This window comes from Zonotrichia albicollis, chromosome 8, assembly GCF_047830755.1.
Source record: "Zonotrichia albicollis isolate bZonAlb1 chromosome 8, bZonAlb1.hap1, whole genome shotgun sequence".
Classification (NCBI taxonomy): domain Eukaryota; kingdom Metazoa; phylum Chordata; class Aves; order Passeriformes; family Passerellidae; genus Zonotrichia; species Zonotrichia albicollis.
The window spans coordinates 17,778,320-17,783,926 of NC_133826.1; positions in this window are offsets into that span (position 1 = coordinate 17,778,320).

Here is a 5,607-nt window from a genome sequence, read left to right on the forward strand (position 1 = left end):
TGGAGTGTCTTACAGCTTGTTCTTTCTTTTTTTCCCCTCAGTGAACCAGGAGCTAAGCATCCAAAAGCAGACCCAGTCCTGAGCCTATCTGCAAGATCTTGAAATGGAGCCAAAATCCCTTCTAAATGGGGCTCCCTGGCTTTCAGTTTCAAGAACATCTGAGCTCTGGGAGTCTGTCACTACCCACACCCAGGCTGGTTTCTGCACTCTGGATCAAAACTCACAGAAGCTTTGCTTTCTTAAAAACCAGCCTTTGGGATCCATCACAGCCACTTTTGGCCAAACTCAATATAACCTGGTGGTCTGACAGCAGCACAGCCAGCCATGGCAGGGGCTGTGGAGTGGCCAGATACCCAGTTTAAAGCACTAAATTAAAATGAAACTGCCCAAATAATATAGAAGAAAAACAGATTTGGCTCCTCATATTCACTGACTCTTTGCAATAAACAAAACTCAAACCAGTTTTGCAGTGGAAAGCAGTCATTTAACTCTGTACCTAGTTAATTATTGCTTGCTAGTGCATTAAGTGAAGAATTATTGTTACAAACTATTCTACTCTGTTAGCAAATATGCCCCTACTGTTCTAGAAAAGCCCTTCTCAAAAAAACTTACCTTGATTTTGCTGTTCCCAGATCCTAGAATTTCCAGTAAGATCCAGATGGTACTTTAGGTTGTATTTAAATTGACCTGCTTGGTATTTTTCTGCCACTAAACACAAGTTCTTCCCCAAAAGTGCTGCCTGCTCTTCTTGAAATATCTAGGGTAGTGCCTGATGCTGCCAGCAGTAAATAACAGCCCAGGTAATGAAATTGGTTCCTGCTCAGTGAAGAGATGTGAAGGAGTTAAAATTTCTCAAAAGTGGACTGTAGATGGAACTGAACTGTGCTGATGCTGAGCCTCTGAGATCTATTAGTTTTGACAACCTCAGTTATTCTGGTGCTTCTCATCATCTGTAAAGTTAACAAGGGCTGATAAGAGATGATGAGGTACCACACGGGTTTGTATTTCAGAACTCATAAATATCTCACAATACCATTTTTCTTACAATCAGATACATTAATTTGTCGACTGTAGATGTTGCTTAATATTCACTTGGTGCAGAGGTTTAACAAAGGCACTGCAAGGATAAACATTTTTAAATCAGCAGATTGGAGCCATGGGTTGTGCTGTGTGCTCAGCTGTTACGTGTTTTCAAATGCGTGTTCTAATTTTACTGAAATTGTTGATTTCTTTGACCTGCTTTCTTCCTTGAAAGTATGATTCATAGGCAACCTTCTCCTCCAGCTGTATTTCTGTCTCTTTTTGGTATGACTTGGTAATTTCATACTAGCGAGTCAGATACCTGAGGGTGAATTTAATTTGAAATGAACCTTACTCTTGGAAAAACAATTTTTACAAAGGGATCAAACAATGTAACATACAATTTTCTCAGGCTGCATGTCACCTGGAGATGCCTGCAACTCAAGTTAAGATGCTCTTTCAAGCAAAAAAAAATTGTGAAATATAGTGTGGACAAACTCTCCAAAGTAGTAGTTATTCTTGCTCCTGCTATAATAAGATGAAGCACACAAATATCTCTTGATTACCAGCTGCAGTATTAATTTCCCTTTTTGGTTGCTTGACTCACAGCAAGAATCGTGTCAATGCAGCAGAGAAGCAATTAAATTGATTTTAATCTTTGTCAGAGAAGATAACATGCCTTTTTCTCTTCTCATTTAAATAATTAAAGTTTCAGCAGGTATTATTTCTGGCTTTAAAGAAATTGGTATCTTAATGTAATAGAATCCTTGTAATTATACACTTAATGGATCTTAATAAGTTAATCATGGTTTTTCATTTAAAATGTTTTTTTTTTACTTATTGAACTTTTATTTGCTTTGATGGTTATGCTTTTAAGAGGGTAGAAAATATTAAAAAAATAAAGTTCTAAAAAAAGCCTCACATCTTTTTATCCGTATTTCTACATGGCCTTTCAAATTCATTCTCAGTAGCTGGATTTCAACACATGCTTTAAACATTCTTATCCAGTGAAGCTTTCTGTTATGCTACAGTTAATTATTTTGTTGAAAAAGCTTCATGTAATGAGGACAAACAAATAGTCTTTTATCTTCGTTGTAGTGCAAACTCCAATTCTGCAGGAGTGTAGCGAATATTTTTTGTCCTCTTTGATCCAAGCTGTTAGGCAGTATTTGGGGTCCTGCAGGTTATTCCCATTAGGCAGGAAAATGGCTGGTGGAGTGAGGTGTGCCTTTGATGTGATGCTCTGTTTACCTGGAGCGTGTGTTCAGCCTTCCCCTGCACCCAGTAAGGAGACACTGTCTGCCTGGCACACCCGAGCTTGCATGCTCAGGCAGCGCTTTACCCCACAATCTTTCTCTTGGTAATGACTTGACATTGCAAACTGCATTTAATTCTTTTGCTTTGAGTTTCCCCCACTCCCTTGGAGCAGGATTGCCACCAGTCTTATGTTATTTGTTCTGGTTTTCTGCATGACAGAGCCTTAACCCTTCTTGCTGAGAAAAAACCAGGTCCAGCAGCAAACCACTTTTCTCTGGAGCATCCATGAATGCTCCCTGCTCTGTAGTGACCCACTTCATGTAGGAAAGGCTGTAGTAAAAAGTTTGCTTACCTTTTAAAGGGGACAGATGGCCCAGTCTAACTTGGGAAGGCTGTCCCTGGGAAGACTTGACTCTTGGGTTCTGGGACCCCCAGCCCTTCCAGGGCTGTGGTGAGCCCTTGGTGCCATGAGTACCTTGTACTCACCGAGGGCCGGCACTCACATTTGCTTTGGAGTTGCAGCCTGTGTCGCTTGTGATTCTTCCTCTACTGGCAAGAGAGGGGAAAGGAAAAAATAAGAGAGATTAACTACTTTGCAACGGAGATTAACTACTTTAATCTCTGTTATTTGGTTTAGGTTTAGTACAAAGGGCTCTAGAAATATCTGGAAAGTGAGGATGTTTCTATCTGGTAATCTTACATTTTGAGAATAAGAATAATGCAAAATAACATAGTGACAGATCATGCTAAGTTTCAGTAAAAAAAATCATAAATATATGACTAACATACTTTGTATTCTATAAACAAAAATTGAAAATTCCTGTATCTACTCTGTGAATCACTAGAAGTTAACAAATCATTGAAACGGATGCTTTCCCTTGTAGGGGATTTGGTCATGCTCTTTGAGAATTCCCATTTGCCCAGTGACCTCAGTAGAAAATATTTGTTTGTGACTATCGTTGTTCACATTCCTGAATCTGCACTGAAATCAGTTGCACCCTAATTTTTTTTAAATAAGAACCTTTTCCCCATGTATGAATTATGGTAGTGATGAGCAACACCACACATAAGCAGCAGGGAGCACACCAGCATCTGATTTATGTCCATGCTCAACAGCAGCTCGGTATTTCTCAGTTTTTTTTAATGCATATTAAGGTTCTTTTTATGATATTTTTTTCTCTTTGTCTAGAAAAATGCTTCATATTTGCTCTTTGAATAGATATAAAATCTTCTCTTCTAAAATACCTTGTTATGTGTGATTTGGAAGCTGTATTAAAGTGACAGATTTCCTTTTCCTTGGATTTCATCACAGGTGATGCAAAAAATTTGGCAGGGTCTAGATGTAACAGATAGTAAAACTACATGAGAGATGTTTATCTGACTTTTGTATATCCCTAAATCCCAGAATGAAGTAATTAAAAAAAAAACCTGAAAAGCAGAGACAGTCACTTGTTTGTAATCTCTTTCAACCTGGTTCTAATTTCTCTGTGAGTAAAGCTACTGCAGTGTGATTGCTGCACTCTCAGGATTGTCATTGCTTTGCTTGGTAAAGGTCTTCATGTATCTTTTGAGCTCCAGATATGGCTGTGCCAGTTCTTAGGTATGTACGCTTCAGGGAGACAAAGTTTCATAAAGGAAATATGCATAGAAAGGCTGCTATTCTTTCATTTCCAGTTTATGAAAGGAAGAATTCCTCTCTTCTGTGCACAAATAACTTGTGTGTGCAAGAGCTTGTTGCTCTGTGGCTTGGGTGACACCTCAGTGTTCTGCATTGGTGAAAAAATGCTCATCATTGAACTTAAAATCTGTTTCATGGGGTCTAATACAATCAATTAACTTGGTCTTGTCTTGTTTATATCATTGTGCCATATGGTGTGTGTGCAGGCAAAGATTTAGTCCAGGCAGAAATTTTATGGAAGAGAATTGCAAATGGGGAAGCAAGGGAGAAACAGAGTGGTTAATCAGCAGAGCTGGGTTCTTGATAAATACATACTGTTTACCCTAAACAGGGGAAAGATACGTAACAGATGCTGAATTCTTCAGCACACTTGGCAGCAGAGCACGCTTGGTAGCAGCAGCAGTGTGAACAATGTGAGTGGTGTAGCACATAGGAAGGGATGGATGCTCCTTAACTTGGGAACCAAGGGATGGATGCTGCTTGTTGCTGTGCCTACCAAGTCGTTACTGGGAGTGTTGCAGGTAGTCTGCCGATAAAAGATAACACTGTCTAAATGGAGTAACATTGGCAATTACTGCCTACATTGCTCTTTGTTTTTCTTCTTTTAAAATATCTGCTCAAAATGATTGCAACTGCTTCCTAGTATAAGATTTTGTAAGGCAAATATGCTCTGTCATGTATTCTCAGTTGCATCCTAAGTTTTTGATCAGAAATATAGAGATATAAACCTTTGTCTAAATGATTTTTGAGACGTTATTTTAAGAATAATCACTCTTGGCCATCCATGTCTCTTAAATGTCAGCCAGTGGATATTTACCACTAGTAATACAGTGCACAGATTGTTTTGTTTAAACTCTTTAGGTGAAGCCTTTGAATTCTGGTTATTTTTGGTGATGAACACAACCGAGAATGTTTTTGACTTAATTGGTATATGTTTCAGGTTGATTTCCTTATTTGCATACTTCTTGCAGTGCCACCTTATTTTTTAGGACAAATCCGTTAGTCTTAAAACTAGGTTCTGAATTTTTTTTCAGTCACAATTTCCATAAGTCTGACTAAAATGTTTTGTGTAGTAAAAATCACATGGTAGAAGATGCCATTGTCCTGAGAGATATTTTTGTTGTTTTTATTTGATTTGGTACAGCTTGAAACTGATTTAGCAAAACCCCTTCACCCTCCATGTTAATCATATAAAATATTATAATTGTAAAAAATCCATAGGAAATGCCTTAAATGACTCTCCTATGAAAAATTTTACTAGCTCATATATAGAAAACCTTAAAATCTTCATCACTGAGGGTATGTGTGTGTTAATAATGCCCTCAGTAACCATGCATGACACACTGTTATCAGATGGCAAAAGACTCTCAATCTTCTTTGTCACTTCATTTGTTTGAATATTTTATCTAGGAGTCAGTGATTGAAATCACTGGTGTTTCTGTATCTGGAGTGAAGCTGTATTATACCTTACTGTTTACTTGTAGTTCAGCTGAACAGCTTCTCAAGAAAGTTTTAATTTTTTTTTTTTTCTAAAAGCAAATTGAGTTGTCCTGTTAGTAGCATGGGTTAAAAGCATTTCTCCATTTTAGATGCAGTAATTTCAGTCTAATAGCAGTACCTTACCTTGCCCTCTTCTCAAGTAGTTTTAAGAT